This window comes from Lutra lutra, chromosome 11 (genome assembly GCF_902655055.1).
Source record: "Lutra lutra chromosome 11, mLutLut1.2, whole genome shotgun sequence".
Taxonomy (NCBI): Eukaryota; Metazoa; Chordata; class Mammalia; order Carnivora; family Mustelidae; genus Lutra; species Lutra lutra.
In genome coordinates, this window is record NC_062288.1 from 70549663 (window position 1) to 70567376 (window position 17714).

Consider the following 17714-nt stretch of genomic DNA (forward strand, 5'->3'; position numbering starts at 1 on the left):
AAGGTATAAACAATCCTTGTATTTGCCTAAGTGTGTTCAAAACATATGTCTATACAAAATCCTGCACAAAAAAAATGTTTATACCAGTTTTATTCATAAGTGCCAAAACTTGGAAGCAACCAAATAGTCTTCAACAGGGAAATGGATAAACAAATTCTGGTATATCAATATAATGAAATATTATTCAGTGATAAATAGAAATGAGCTCTCAAGATATATATATAAAAAAAAAACCATAAAGGAATCTTAAATGTAATAGACATTTAAGTGGAAGAAGCCAATCTGAAAATGCCACATACTATATGATCCGAACTAAGTGACATTCTAGAAAAGGCAAAACTATGGAGGCAGCAAAAAGACTGGTGGTTACAGGGGCTCACAAGGTGGGGAAGTGGGCTGGGAAGGAGCGAGGGAAGAATAAGTAGAGTATAGGTCATTTTTAGGGCAGCAAGGTATGATACTATAATGATGGATATATGACATTACGCATTTGCCAAAATCCATAAAACTGTACAACACGAAGAGTGAACCCTAATGTAAACTATGGACTTGAGTTGATAATATTGTATCAATATTTGCTCACCAAGTATAACAAATGCCCCAAACTAAAACAAGCTGTTAATAGGAGAAGTTCTCTGTGTGGTTGGGGGGGGGGGGGCGTGGAACATGAGAATTATCTAAAAAAATTAAAGCTCTAACAGCCATCCCCTTTCCTCCCAGCCCACCTAAGAGGTCATGAACACTATGCATGAGCAAGGACATTAAGAGATGCTAGTTCTACACTAGGCAAACAAAATAGAGAAAGAAAAACCTGAGCAGTCAGAATTTCTGATCAGTTTCATTTTCCTCTTTCAAGTGCTGTGAGATCATGGATCATATTCTTACAAATACCCATAAATCTACACACATAAAGTAAGTGACGAGTCAGGGCAACAGAGAAAATCAAGTGTTGATTTCCTCTGTTTTGTTACTTGTTAGGGGAAGGGACCTACAGAATTATCTAGGTTTCTCATTATAGAGGATTAAGTCATTTATGCCAAATACTGAAAAGTGGCATAAATAATGGAGAAAAAAAATCAAAAATCATACATAGGAAAAGAGTGATGGCATGCTTTCCACAGAGTGGTTGTTAAATGAGTATTTCTTAAATTTCTCTGAAATTACATGCCAGGGAAAGGAAAAAAAAAATATTAGAGATGGTCAGAAAAGTTAGTATAATAGAGGTCCAGGGGTACGGCTCGCTGGCATAAAGGCTGATACCAACAACCCAGGAGTGCTCTTTTGAAAACTGGAGAGATAATGTTTGTAAGTGTACCTGGCAAATACCAGGTAGTAAAAATGTAAAACTGAGAAAAACACTGAATAAAGGAGAAAAAAATGGTCATTCAGTGCTACAAGGTAAGGCAAAGTGGAAAAGAGCCACTACAGTTAGGATCCCCTTTCCTGGTCCCTAGCTGCTCCAGATTCTGGCACGTGCAAAACTGCTCTGGGGTAGATTTAATTCATCTGTTTTTCTTGACAACTTCAGTTATAACCTTTGCTAATGCTTTTAAGTTCCTACAAGATATAAATAGGTTAGTGAAGATTATGAACTAAAGGAAAATGCCTTCAAGGATGGGAAGATGAGGATAGAATGGATTCTTATACCAAAAAAAAAAAAAAAGAAAAGAAAAGAAAAAAAAAGATATGATTCTACATATTTTGTGCCAAATTAATTTCTCCTCTGCTGAGCACAGTAGTTCATAAATCATCTGCCTCCTAAGAATGAATGAAGAACATGGGGAAATACATCAGTGATTTAAATGAACCTATGTTTAAGTTAAGGATAAGAACATTCGGCTTACGTTATAGAAAACACTGTTTTGAATCAAATCGAAGTGTCAAAGTGCTTTCCTGTTCCTGCTTTGTTAATCATGGAGGGAAAAAATGCCAAGCACCTCTTTCTGATTCTAGGTTTGCTCTGACCCTTTCCACTTTCCTCTTTAGTAAAGACCCCATTCAGTTCCTGAAAAAAAAAAAAAACAAAAAACGAACAAGCCCTCATCGTAGTCACTTCAAATTATTTAATGGAAACTGCTTTGAACTATCCAAGCACAAGCCAGTCTTTAAAAATTGCTCACATGCTTGAGTTTGACAGTGTCATAAGTGCCGGTAAATGAATATTGAATAATGCAAATTGGTAACCTGTTGACAATGCATTTGCATAAATCAAGAGAATACTTGCGTAATAAATTCACTTCTGACCTTTTTAACCTTTCGTATTATTGATCATGCTGCAGCTGCTAAAGTCCTGGACTAGGCTGATGACAGTAAAGAAAGAGAAAGGAAAGAATGGCATTCTAGGAGAATGCCTGAGAAAAAGCTATAGAATGCGGTGATAAGCTAGTTCCCAAGGAGAAAAAAATCCAACATTGGAAAAAAAAGGACAAAACTTAGCAAATCTACAAAATTAGCTTTTCCAAATCCATGCTATCTTCACCTTATTACCATCCTCTTACCTAACAATCACAGCTCGTCTGATGTACAAGTTATCATAAGGCTCCTTGTACTGTTCACAGTATTAAGGCAAGAAAGCAATCCATACAGTTCTCATCAAGTTAAAACCAAAGAACAGTCAAATCCTGAGAGTCAGACAAGTAAAGACATAAGTGAAATGGCTTGGGTCGTAAATCAAAAGCTAATAGAGCCTGAACACATGATTCTGACCCTTTAATAGTACTCTCTCCTAGCTTGGTATCCCAAGTGAGACAACAAAGCGTAGGGGTTATCGTCTGTGCAGAGACACTGGACACCGCATCTGATACGAGCCGCAGCCATCACATTGTTCAGGGAACTTCTTACGTGAAATCAGGTAACACTGTCACCACTAAGCCTACACTTCTGTCTTCAGAGAAAAGAAAATATGAAATTTTCACATCAGGTACATTCAAAGATGCTATCATGCTTAAATGGACTTGAGTATTCTTGGTTAATGCTTAAAATTCCTACCAGAGTCTCGCCTCTTTCAAAGCGGAGGTCATGCACAGCAGTGCCGTCTCCCACCTATTCAGGAGGTGCTGAGCAAGAAATTCTTAACTGAATGATTAACTCAGCAGAACTCCCAGGAGGGAAACAAAAGACGAAAAGTCCTCTCTATCAGCACACTGGAGCCATATTTGCCAAGCATCAGAGAGAACAGGCCTATTGAGTGTTGCTATAGAGGAGAGGCAGATCAGATGATAAAAAGCTACCAGGAAACATGAAAAGCGTCCAACAAAATAACACTCTTGTGAGACGGTGAGATGCCTCTGCCACCAAAGGAGTGGTTCTCAATCCACTCACTTAAAATTTTGTTTCCTAGGCCCAGTACTCAACTGGCGTATTTATGACGTTGGGGGTGAAGCATGGAAATATGCAATTTTAACAAACAACTGAGCTGATTCTGATGTAGGTGGAAAACAACACACAATCCTGGCTAAACAATCGCACCTTAGCAAACCTGTGGGCAGATTACCTACACTGGGTAGAGGTAAGACTTGACGAACTATGAGATCCCTTTGCAATTTCAGAGTTTTTGTTTCTGTAAGATTATAAAGGCCAGCAAAACAAACTAACAATAACAATACAGTAAACTTGAGAACACATATGATTTAATACACATTACAGCCTCGTGTTTAGGACACCAGGCACTGGAATTAAAATGGCCTGGGTTCATGACCCTGCAATTGCACTGCTGGGTATTTACCCTAAAGATACAAACGTAGTGATCCGAAGGGGCACGTGCACCCGAATGTTTATAGCAGCAATGTCTACAATAGCCAAACTATGGAAAGAACCTAGATGTCCATCTACAGACGAATGGATAAAGAAGATGTGGTATACATACACAATGGAATACTATGCAGCCATCAAAAGAAATGAAATCTTGCCATTTGCGACGACGTGGATGGAACTAGAGGGTATCATGCTTAGCGAAATAAGTCAATCGGAGAAAGACAACTATCATATGATCTCCCTGATATGAGGGAGAGGAGATGCAACATGGGGGGTTGAGGGGGTAGGAGAAGAGTAAATGAAACAAGATGGGATTGGGAGGGAGACAAACCATAAGTGACTCTTAATCTCACAAAACAAACTGAGGGTTGATGGGGGGAGGGGGTTGGGAGAGGGGGGTGGGGTTATGGATATTGGGGAGGGTATGTGCTATGGTGAGTGCTGTGAAGTGTGTAAACCTGGTGATTCGCAGACCTGTACCCCTGGGGATAAAAATATATGTTTATAAAGCTGTAAAAAAAAAAAAAAAAAAAAAGAAAGGATGAATACCCAAGTTTTGTAGCAACATGGACGGGACTGGAAGAGATTATGCTGAGTGAAATAAGTCAAGCAGAGAGAGTCAATTATCATATGGTTTCACTTATTTGTGGAGCATAACAAATAGCATGGAGGACAAGGGGAGATGGAGAGGAGAAGGGAGTTGAGGGAAATTGGAAGGGGAGGTGAACCATGAGAGACTATGGACTCTGAAAACGATCTGAGAATTTTGAAGGGGTGGGGGGTGGGGGGTTGGGGGCACCAGGTGGTGGGTATTGTAGAGGGCACGGATTGCATGGAGCACTGGGTGTGGTGCAAAAATAATGAATACTGTTATGCTGAAAAAATAAAAAAAATTTAAAAAAAAATGGCCTGGGTTCAGATCCTATGTGACTTACTAGTCCTGTGTTCTTGAGCAAATTACTTACCTTCTCTAAGCTCTTCTTATTTTTAATGTCATAATACTCAGCTCACAGAAAAATTATGCACAACTATCTCTGTGTTAAACACGCATCCAAAATTATAAAGAATGAAAAGTAATGGTAAGAAAAAAAAAGAAAAAAAAATCTGACATTTTTACTTTTAAAAAATTATATGGATATATATACACGCTATGTATATAAATACCTATATATATAGCCAAAAAGGACACATTCAACATCATTAGCCACCAGATGAATGCAAATCAAAATCACAATGAGATACTACTTCATACCTACTACTAGGATGGCTATAATCAAAAAGACATTGAAACTGTTAATAAAGATGTAGAGAAACAGAAACCTCCCAACACTGCTGGTGAGACTGTAAATGGTGCAGGACTTCTGAAAAACAGTTTGGTGGCTCCTCAACTGCTGAAGCAGAGAGTTACCATACGATCCAGTAATACGATGCCTAACTATATAGCCAAGAGAACTGAAAACAGGTAATCAGACAAAAATTTGTAGCTGAAAGTTCATATCAGCATTATTCATAATAGCCAAAAGGTGGAAACAATCCAAATGTCCATTAACTGATGAGGGGATAAATAAGATGTGGTATATCCCTATAACGGAATAAATTTTCCAGCCATAAAAAGGAATAAATTACTGATATATGCTATAACCTCATGAACCTTGAAAATACTGTACTAAGGGAAGGAAGTCAGTCACAAAGAACCACATGTTGTATAATTCCATTAATAAGTAAAGTTCAAAATGGGGAAATCTGTAGAGACAGATAGCAGGTTAGTGGCTACTATAGGCTTAGAGTAGAGAGATGATTTGGAGGTGATGGCTAAGGGCTATGGGGTTCCTTCTTGGGGTAATGAAAGTATTCTAAAAGTGACTGTACTGATGAATGTATAATTTTGTGACTATGACATTTAATTATATACCTCAAAATGGTTGAATCATACGGCATATGGATTAAATCACAACCAAGCTATTTAAAAAAAAAAAGGCATGTTAATACAAAGGAAATTACAAAGGAAAACACCCTTCTGGAGTAGAAATCTCTGACGCTCTTCATGAACAGTACCCTTTCCCTTGGTGAACTGTCATCCCCCACCCAACCACCCCGCCCCCATTTTGTGCCACTCTAGTAGGGCTATCAGTTCCAGAAGTCTTCAAATCCCACTCCTGCCATAGAAACTACTCACAAATTACTGCCACTTAACTCTCTGAGCTGTTTCTACATCTATGCTTCCTGAGGCCTACTTATTCAATTCAATTTTCAATTTTGTGATACAGCCAAACTTTAATAAATTCCCCTTTTTCCCCTTAGATCATCTCTCAATTTAGGTTGCTTGCAATCGTGAAACTCTACTTGATATACACTCAAGAATTACACTGCTCCAATCCCTACTGTAGAAGTAATTCTATCAATAATTTGCGATGAATCCTAATACAATTCTTTCTATGCATGTATCATTTCATATGCACATATATAAATGTCTTAACATCATAATACTATATGTAGTATGACTATACCATAATTGATTATATTACTGCTCCATGAATAATGGTTTTATTTATCCACCTTTTTTTTTTAAGATTTTATTTATTTATTTGACAGACAGAGATCACAGATAGTCAGAGAGGCAGGCAGAGAGAGAGGAAGGGAAGCAGGCTGAGCAGAGAGCCTGATGCGGGGCTCGATCCCAGGACCCTGGGATCATGACCCGAGCCGAAGGCAGAGGTTTTAACCCACTGAGCCACCCAGGCGCCCCTATCCACTTTTCTTTTAAAATCAAGGGGGACAGAAAGAACCCATCAAATGTCCATTGACTGATGAATAAATAAAGATGTGCTGTATATATACAATGGAATATTACTCAGCCACCAAAAGGAATGAAATCTTGCCAATTGTAATGACATGGATGAAGCTAGCATGTATTAAAAGTGAAATAAGTCAGTCAGAGAGAGACAAATACCATATGATCTCACTCAGATGTGGAATTAAGAAAGAAAATAGATGAACATTTAGGAAGGGGGAAAAGAAAAAAAGGAGAGAGGGAAACAAGCCATAAATGACCGCTGTTGATAGAGAACAAACTGAGGGTTGATGGAGGTAGGTGGGTGGGAGATGGGCTAGATGCGTGATGGGCATTAGAGAGGACACTTGTGGTGAGCACTGGGTGTTACATGTAAGTGATGAATCACTGTATTCTACTCCAGAAACCAATATTGCTCTGTTTGTTAATTAACAAAATCTAAATTAAAAATAAAATTAAATAAAAATAAATTTTCAAAAGTGTGTCAAGTTAAAAAAAAAAAAAAGTGTATCAGGTTAAAATCCAGCAAACATTTACTAAATAGACTTGGTAGTTGAAAAAAAATTTTTTTACAAACTTTTAGATGTGTAAGAGGAAGCTAAAAAATAATTTCTAAACAATTTTTGTTTACAATTACTTTGGCAGATAATACAGAACTATTATAAAATAATGATACAACAGGAAACAAGCATATTTGCATGACAGTCATCTTATACCCGTTGAAACCATGCAAATTAAATTCAACTTCATTAAATGTGAACTATGTAATGTTTTTCAATGTGCTGATTACATGGGCCTTCAAGAGGTCCAAAAAAAAAAAAAAGTTTACAGTGGTATACTTATCCACTTTTTGTAATTGCCACAATGCAAATATTGATCAATAAAATTTCCAGCAAAATGAAATATATTTAGGGGGAAAAGCTCATGACTTTTATTATCATGATAATAAAACTACTAGTACTTTGTATATTTAACACTTAGTAAATCTTATTATCTTAATTATTTCTCAAAAAAATGATCCTTTCAGGCAGGTATTGTTATTATAATCACCCAAAAGCACTGTGATACTAAATGGCAAATCTAAGTTCCAAGTTAGACCTTTCTCTCAAGCTCCTTTCTTAACCAATACCTCTGGAATATCATAAATTTGAGTTTAGTGAGTAGCTAAAGAAGTAAAGTGAAAGAGTTTTTACAATATTCGATTGTATTAAAGAATCTATATTTAAGAAAATAGTGCAAGCAACAGATCAGTTTTCTGAATCAGCACTGTTATTAAATCTGAGTTCTTTACTTCTTGGCACAGGTGAACTTACACTATCAATTCCATTAGCACTGTGATAAAGGTGAAATCAAATTAACTCAAGCCACCTACTTGATAAACTTGTGATCTTTATAAACACAAAAAACAGGTTAGTATAGACTACTAATGGTGTAATTATTCTGCATCAGAAATAGGTACACAATTCCATAATAATGCAAAATAATATAAAATACATCGTAATTACTTAAAGGCATTGTTACACAGGTCTTTCCATATTTATGCATATTTAATTAAAATGATATTTATCAAAAGACTAATGAGACCATTTTGCATCCCATTTACTGAAAGGCTAATGAGAAAGTAGAATATGAGCTGTTTAGCTGAAGAATGAGATACGTGGCATCTATCCACAGCAAGAGAAGACCAGAATTAAAAAATAAAGTATCACTGAAAGCTTCTCATAAACCTTACAGTAAAAAAAAAAAAAAAGTCATACTAGAGATAAGAGAGACCATGTACAATGTCAGCTTCCCACTTCAATTGATAGGTAAATGAAAATTTATAGTCTAGTCAAAGAACTTACTAATGAGAGTATATGAATTATTATTTCATTTTCCAGGATTATAGTTGTTACAGGTTTTTAAATACAAGTCATTTTACAATGGCAAGATAGGCCATGATGCTTACAAGGTGAATTAAAATTTCATAACATTGCACCTACAACAGTCTCATATTAGCTGGCTGCACCTCAGAAAAACACCGTTGATATTTCACTGAGCCAAAAAACAAAGTTCCCTTATGATGTGAATATAGTGGAAGGTAACCATGTTGAAAGGCAAGTGGAAATGCCAGTCATTTTCTCAAAAAATAATAGTTAATAGTAACAATATCTATCTGAAGACTTTCAGCTTCAAGACAGAAAATTCCAGAGATACCAAAAAGGTATATATTATGAACTCTAAATAACAAAATTGTTTAACATGTAAATGCAAACTATTTGCTCATCAAATAAAAGGGAACTCATTTTAAAAAGTAAGAAAAAGTACGTGTACCTCTGGGGCTAATAATACATTACATGTTAATAAAAAAATTTTTTAGGGGCATCTGGGTGGCTCAGTGGGTTAAAGCCTCTGCCTTCAGTTCAAGACATGATCCCAGAGTCCTGGGATGGAGCCCTGCATCAGGCTCTCTGCTCAGCAGGGAGCCTGCTTCCTCCTCTCTCTCTCTCTCTGCCTGCCTCTCTGTCTGCTTATGATCTCTGTTAAATAAATAAAGAAATAAATCTTCTAAAAAAATTTTTTTTTAAAGTAAGAAAAAGTAGCAAGTCAGTTCAAGTTTGAAATTTTTAGATAAAAGGCAACTTTCTAAGTCAGGACCTTGGTTAAATATTCCCTAACATTTGTAACAGCATTCATACATGTACATGAAGTTTAGGTAAAAAACAAAATCCATATATATATTGCAAGTGGCAACTCTTCTCTGAAGATAATTTAGTTTATGAATTATCTGAATAAAAATCCTAAGTAAATTACTAAGAGAGGGTAAAAATAGTTCTATCAAAAACTTTTTTGTGTGTATTCCTCAACATCAATTAACATGAAAGAATTAAATCATCGCTAATTTGTTTGTTAGGAAAAAGTGATACTTTATTATTTCACCTACATAATTTGAAGGTACTTCACCGTAATATGTCTTTTTGTTAACACTTATTCAATGGTGTATTTATTAGCTGTCACATTAAGGCCCTGCCAATAGAGGTTTTAAATATTTATTAAGAAACACCTCCTACATCCAAAATGAGATTTTACTTAATATCTTCAAAGAATTTGAAATAGCATATTATATATTTATTGATTCCTAGAATATGCTCCAGCCAGATAATGATCTTTTGTTAGAGTAAGAGCAATCTTGTCATGTGGGTCTCTTCAGGCAGGCTGATAGCAACACTTAAAATATAATAAAAGCAAAACTATTCACCTAAGTGGAAGTGAAAGGACTAGTTCTAGCTGTTGAGAATGTTATTTTTCTTCAAAATTTTAGTCCCTTGAAATCCAGCTTCTTGAGTTAATACACAGCTATTAAAAAGCAGCATACTTGTAATCAATACCTTTACTAACAGCTATTCCCCAGGGTCTCTTAAATATCAGCACCAGAGTTTTGCAAGATGGAAAATACCCAATTAGGTCTTCGTGAACCAATTTAGCTTGTCCAGCTATCGAGTATTTTGACAATAAATACATTCACACTCTTGAGTTTGTGAGAGAAAAATTAGCCCTTTAATTAACAGTAAAACTGGTCTAGAAATGAGCCATCTGGCTTCTCTCTGATATGCTCTGAGATTGTATCATGTCATCAGAAAGTTTTTTTTAAATACCAGGCATAAACTGCTAACCTCAGAGTACAAACTTCAGCTCCCTTCATAAGAAGTACCAAAATGTGTTTCTCTACAGTATTGGAGTTGATTCTAAGTGAAAAACATCAAGTTCTCACTGCTATCCATCTTCCATGTGGCCAGAATAAGAGAACATATCTGAGCTCCTTATTCAGATATAAGAAGATCGGGGAATAAAGAAAACCTTTCTATCACCCAGGTGTTTGTATTTCAGTCAGCCAGGGTTGAGAGAGCCCTGCACAAACTACTGTAGCTTATTAATATTGATGGCTAAAATGATGTCTTTGAACCCATACGAACAGCTCTTCTAGACTTGAGTCAGTCAATAAATATATACTATACTGAGTACACACATTGACCAGGCACTGGACTTGTCACAAAAAATAAATTTATTTATTTATTTATTTATTTATTTATTTATGAAAAGGTATAGAGAATAGGAAGGAGATATATGCAAAAAAATAAATAAATAAGTGCAACCTGGTAAACGCAAAAATAGATTTATGTGTACAAAATGAAATAAAACAATTTTGAACGTTTGTTCCAGTTTCTCGTAGGTATAAATTTAGAAACAGACACAGAGATTTCAGTACAGCTATAGGCAAAAATATGGGAAGACACACACACATACGCTTACATCTTGGTCACAATGTAAAATATACTTTCTACTTGATATGGCAAAAAAAAAAAAAAAAACCTCGAAAGCCACAAGTATAAGAAATTTGCCAAAATAACTCAAGGCAGGATTCATGAAGGAAACAGCATTCAGGCTGATACCATATGAACAAGTTTGTTGAGTAGAAGGATCAGAGGCTTCCAGACAAAGAGAATAGGTATATATAGGTTGAGGACATTGAAATGTGATTAGACCACATGTTGAAATAATATTTTGGATATACTAGATCAAATAAAATGCATTATTAAAATCACTATCACCTCTTTTATTTTTTAATGTGGTTAACAGAATATATGTAAGCTACATAGACAGCTTCAATTAGACAAGTAACAGTGGAGATGATGAAGTGGAGGGAGGAAATTACACTAGCAGTAAGCAGAAGAAAGCCAGGTGGAAGGGACAGAACTTGGTGACTGAATGAATGTAAGGGATGGAGGAAAAGAAGTCATGTATTCATTCATTCATCCAACTCTGCATGCCTAGGATATGACAGGTACCATGCCGGTTGTGCTATTGTGAGCTAAATGGAAGGATGAAATGCTTATCAACATTCTAGGCTGAGAAATGGAGTCAAGGTTGTTACACACACCAAAATAGCAAATGAAGGAGGAAGAATAGCTCTGTTATCCTCACATATGTCTATCATCTCATTCTTGGATATTCTTCAATTTATTTTCTTCTATCTTCCAGGATATTTATTGCAACATCTGGGAAGCAACCAGATATCAGGAAAAAGACCTAAGCCAACGCTTGAGAGTTTGGAGTTATTTGTATATAATTGGCATAATAATTGGCTGCTGATCCTTACAAGAGGTTCTGACTACTGAGGGGAAAGCTATAGAGTGGAAAGGGCCAGGAGTCCAAGGAAGAACACTAAGGACACCACAAAGGAGAGAAAGGGTAGAAAGCAAGCCCACTAACAGGGGGTAGCTAGATACAAAGGAGAAAAACTCATGAAGGGTAGAGTCTCAGAAACCAAAAGAGAAGAATGTTTTAATGAACTAACACTCAACAGAATCAAGTAATAAGAATAGTTTCAAAGAAGCACTGAAAAACGTTTAACATTTAATAATTCACAGACTGATGACCTTTAACATTTAGGAAGTGAGAGACTGATAACATTCGGAAGTCAGAGATTGATGACCTTCCTAGTAGAGCTGTGTGAACAAGCAAGATCGCAGAAAGCTGTACAACACAGGGGACGCAAGGAAGTAGAGAGGCCAGGTACAGTGGCTTGTTTCTAGAATCCTACTTGTGAATAAAAGAATCATCAAGCAGTGAGCACAGAATTAAGGGAGGGTCTGAGTGTTTTTGTCTTTGTGTTTTGACTTGAGAAAAACTTGATCATGTTCAAAAGCTCAGAAAAGCAATCAGGCAAGAGGGGCTAGTTCAAAAGGCCATAAGTAATTAATGAAACAAATGCCTAAGGAGCTGGGGAAAGAGAAGACCTAGAACACAGGTGTATAGATAGCTCTGAACAGGAGAAAGAGTATGTTTTCCACAAAGATGGAAGTGCAAGTGGCTAAAGAGATGACAATTCAGATGCAGGTAAAAACCCTTTCTGTATTAAGACTTTACTCAGGTTATAAAGTCATCACTGGGATCCTTTGCTTAATGGTAACTACAAATGTTGTTCTCTATTGTACCAAGGATCTGATTCATTCTTACATACAGCAAACGTTCTTAAAGCCAAAGACACAGATTCATCACATTAAGAGCAAGCTAACTTCTGTCTACTCCATGGCCCATGATTTACTATATTCTAATACAAAAACAAAAAACAAAACAAAACAAAACAAAAAAAAAAAAAAAACAAAAGCAAAAACAAAAAAACCACCTGTAAGAAGTGATTATCATTGGTCTCAAAGAGCAAAGTAGGAAGAAAATGTGGTCTAATGTGTCTTGGGTCAGAAAGTGCTTATGTCCCTCTAGGATTTCCACCCATGTGCATCTGGAGTGGAGGGTATGGCACAAAGCCTTCCTCCTCTCCACATAAACCCTGACTAGCTCCTTTCCAAAGGAAGAGCCACAGCTATCATACTCAGCCAAAGTTTAAGCCATTTGGTGGAGTTACTGTGCCATAAAGATGGAAACCTAAAATTCCCTCTACCTCTACTCTTAATATTTCTGGTTTGGGAGCCAAAATGACATTTGAGTGGAGACCCAAATGGAGAGGAAGAGAATCAAGTAGTTGGGGTTCTAATCTCAACTGTTATCCAAATCTTGGATATCTACTGCTTATGTTCTTTCAAATATGGCAATTTGCCTTTAAAAAAGACACTGGATCCAGCATGAGCTGTAGCACCATGATGAGTGAAGAGGAGAAGGCACCAGCAAGTCCCTGCGGGTATAGGACATGCAGGACAACGGACATTGAATGTCCCTGCACCTGGTTTCATAGCCCACAGCAAAGATAAGGAACACAAAGTCATCTTACTCAGGGACTCCTGGGTCCATCCAATGCACCAGTGCAAGATCTGGCAGGAGCTCTTTTCTTCTCTGCACACACTTAACTTCGGTATTGGTAGTGACAGCACATAATAGGTGCTTTGGCAGCTGGAGAATGGGAAGCTGGAACAAATCTGGCCCAAGACTATAGTGGTCTGGGTGAGTACCAACCACCACAGGCACATAGCAGAGCAAATGACTGGTGGCATCAAGACCATTGTCCAACTGGTGAACCAATGGTGTCAGGTCTGCTCCCAGAGGCCAGCACCCTAACCCACTTCAAGAGAAAAACTGATGGGTGAACGGGTTGCTCTGGGTAGCATTGGCTGGCCACCCATGGGCCCACTTCCTGGATGTCAACCCCAGGTTTGCGCACTCAGATGGCACCATAAGTCACTATGGCTTGTACGAATACCTGGAACTGTGCCACCTGGGCTGCACACCTGTCTGTCGGGCCCTGCCCTGCCTGCTTCTGCATCTGTGGCCCAAAATCAGGGCCAGCATGTCCCCTTGCCAAAGGCTACACCCTAAGTTCCTTCCCCAACATTAAATTCTCATTGAAGAAGAAGAAGAAGAGAAAGGAGAAAAAGAGGGAGGAGAAGTAGTAGTAATAGTAGTAGAAGTAGTAGTAACAGTAGTAGTAGTAGTACTAGCAGCAGCAGCAGCAATAGTTGTAATAGTAGTAGAAGTAGTAGTTAACAGTAGTAACAGTAGTAGTAGTAGTAGTAGTAGTACTAGTACTAGTAGTTGTGCCATGGACTGCAGAGCCACCAGAATAGCCAGGTCCTCTGTGTAATCTCGATTTCACATTGGGCATTTTACATCTGTAGACCCAGAGGCCAGAAGAAAGGATACCGTGTCCTATGAGATAGAACATATGCGAATGCTTTATAACCAGAAAGTGCCTTTAGAAATGGCCACTGCACAACCGCATGGTCAGTGTCATAGCACAATGCGTCAGTGCTAATCACATGTGGTTCTTGGGGACCTTATTAAGATTGCTCTCCCAATTTGCTAGTGGTCCCTGGGAGAGCTGGAACACCTGACCACAGGACATCAAGGGACTAGGTGAACAATCAAACCACCATCATAAGCTGCCGTTATCTGATTCGCCAAACCATACAACTAGATGGGCACAATAGCACTCCACTCCCTCGAAGACTGGGAACATGGCCACAGCTAAGCTGAATGAGCAGATGACTCGGACTATTATAGTACCTTCCCCTAATCCTTCAGCACTTCTCCCTCAATCCACATAAACTGGCATCACAAGAAGTTCCCTCTGGCCAGTTAATGGAAGAGAAAAAGGGTGGGTATTCTTCATGCACAAAAGAATCTGCACTGAGCTGGCAAAAGCTAGGTGTGAGTGGTCAACACCTATACATACATCTGTATATATACAACACCACCAGTCTTCAGTGGCCCCTGAAACACAATGATAAAGAGAAAGCCTTCCACTGTGAAGAGCTTTAGGAGGTATAGTCTAAGGTAAGGGTATACATTGGTTAATCGTTAGTGGCTTAAGAGTTGACAGGCTAGACAAGAACTTAGAAAAAATGGGAAAACTGGTTCAGTTCAGTTTTATGGGGCCAGCTGGGAGGCAGGAACTTGCAAAGTTGAGATGCTGACCTATAAAACAAAGTATATGCTTAAAACGAATAATGCATATACGGTGTCGTCTTTTCCTGAGGGTATGCGAAGTATAGGTGAGCTTAGTCCCTCTACTTTCTTTAAGTCTAATTAAAAAATATATTGGCAGCATGCTTTCTGAATTTGGTGAAAAGCATGAAATTATAGATTCACAAAGCTCAGTGAAACACAGGAGGAAAATTACAATGAAAATCACACCTATACAAGTTATAGTCAAACATAAATCTAAGACAAAGAAAAACACCTTGAAAGCATCCAGAAAAAAGTAGACATTACACTACAGACAAGAGGGTAATTACATCAATTTTTTTTTAAATAAGTTTTTTAATGGAAACATAACACACACAGAAAGGGGCACAAATGTGATGATTCGGCATGACTTATCACAACGTGAAGATAACCATGTAACCGCCACCCACGCCAGTAACTACACCACGGGTCTGCCCGTTCTGAGTCACTACTCTTCCTCCTTCCCAAAGGTAATCATTATCCTGGTTTCCAAAACCAAAACTGACGTTTGTCGATGGTAAACCTTTATAGAAATTGAATACATGATGTATTCTTTTTCATCTGGCTTCCTTTAACATGACTGAGATTCATCTATGTTGCCACCTGGACCAGCTGTTCATTTGTTTCCATTGCTATACAATGAATGACTACACCACATTTGATGAATATACCACAATGTATTCATTGTACTGTTGATAGACCTTAGAGGTGTTTCCATGTGGGGCTATTAGGAGGAATGCTGCTATGAACATTCTTGTGTATATCTTTTGGTGTACACATGTATGCATTTTCGTTGGGCTCTCTATTATACCTAATAACCGACTTGAAGAATTTTTTTGTCCCTGAAACTTTGGACTTAGTACCAAATGGAGGAAAATGGTTTCAATAAGTTAGAAGTGGACTTGCTGCTATACCATGGAATAAATGTAACTCTACGTGGAAAGAAAGGGGAAGATATTGACATTTGAAAAAAGTAGCAGGGGAAGCAGTGCCCTGCTCTCAGCATTTCGGACACATTAGGAAGTAGTACAGAAAATCGTGAACTGGGCTCATAGCACTACCCTGTGCCCAAGTGGGTCCCTGACCACACATTTAGATACTCCAAAAAGATGCCAACCGGTAATTTTCATTGACAGGACTAGCAGTACCACTCCAAACTGTAAACTGTTAAAGTGGTAACTAGAGAATGTTTGATCTTTTTATTGTTGTTTTTAAAGGCAAATGTCCTGCATGGTTTGCTATGGTTTCTGTCACACAAAAGTCATTTCACTATACTCTGTGTTACTTGGCTGTCACAAGACATAAAATGAGCTGCAGTAAGAAGACCTTTATCGAGAGGAGGGAAAAGTACACGTATCTGGCCCCCTACCCAGATCACTGCCTTCATCTAAGGCGTGATCTACCCTTTCCAGTGACATATCAGGACAGTTCAATTAACTACCCTCTGTTAATCAGAAATAAATTTTGGTTCAGAGAGGTGGGGAAAAGCAGTGGATTCAACCTAACAACTGTTCCATATGAATACTAGATCATTCTGGAGAAGCCATCCGTACAACAAACGAATCTTCATAGAAGAAATCATGTCTTCACGAGACTCTGCCCATTCCTTCACTCTGTTCACTTCGGTCCTTAATATTACTTGTCTTTTTGGGCTCAGATTCCTTCACTCAACAAACATGAGCTGCATATTGTACTACAGTAAGCCAAGTACTTTCAGTGCCAACTATTTGAAAATGGAATGTGTGTGCATGTGTGTGTATGTGTGTATACATACGTATACACAAACACACAATTATAGACATTGGCCCTGTGTGGCCTCCAGCTGGGAACACTTCTAAGCACGCGAATTATTTAAGTTCCAGTGTGATTGTATGTGTATTTGTGTGTGAGTGAGTTTGTATCAGGGAGAGAGACAGAGTAAAGGAGACAAGGAATGGGATAAGAATCAACTAAAGTTATACTGCACAAGGAGAGCAGAAATCATAAAAGACTCATGAGAAAATGTGAACATATTTAGGGCACAAGAATGATGTGAGCCTTCACTCACTTCTCTCCTCTGTACAACCACATTCATTGCTCATCAACTGCTTTGCCCACATCTTGTGTGCTCCTCACAGCTTATATATAATCAAGCTCTACCTTTAAAGCTATTTGCAAAAGTGTCTATGCCATAAATGTTTGGCTGACAAAGAATTATATTTTATCTTCCAAAAGAAAATCAAGCATAAAACAACCCCACAAGAAAAGAGAACTGACACCCCTGCTTCCCAAAGGAGGCAAAAGAGATTTAACCAACACCTTAAGTTTCTGTCTAACCAACCATTAATTTTAAATTTGATTTTGCTTTTTATATCACAAAGCACTTATTCAAAAATAGCAGAACCCCTATATCCATATGTTGTCCTGCAAAAAGAGAAGAAAATACTATTATTTGTATTTCTTGTTCAAACACTTTAAGAATAAAAGAACTGTTTTCAGAAATGATGAGGTTCCTACAGATAACATTTACCCACGGGATTTGAGGCTTTTTTGTGACATAAAGTGCCGAGTACTTTGAGGATGGTTACAGATTCAATGGCACAGAAAAGGCTTTTAACTTTGGCTCATTTCCTCTGACCACCATGCCTCCATTCTAAATTATAACCTCTCAAAGCTACAGATCCTTTAAAACTAGCTTTTAAACTGCCTTTCCTTAGTATCATCACAAAATAAGAACACTTTGTTACTTGAAAAT

The 17714-nt window shown here is 37.6% G+C and overlaps 1 protein-coding gene and 1 pseudogene across 3 annotated transcripts in view; one reads left to right on the plus strand and one right to left on the minus strand.

Moving 5' to 3' along the window:
• IMMP2L (inner mitochondrial membrane peptidase subunit 2) overlaps positions 1–17714 on the minus strand; it is an 876168-nt gene that overhangs the window by 712647 nt on the left and 145807 nt on the right. The window lies entirely within an intron of this gene.
• LOC125080834 (platelet-activating factor acetylhydrolase IB subunit alpha1-like) lies at positions 13230–13852 on the plus strand (annotated as a pseudogene).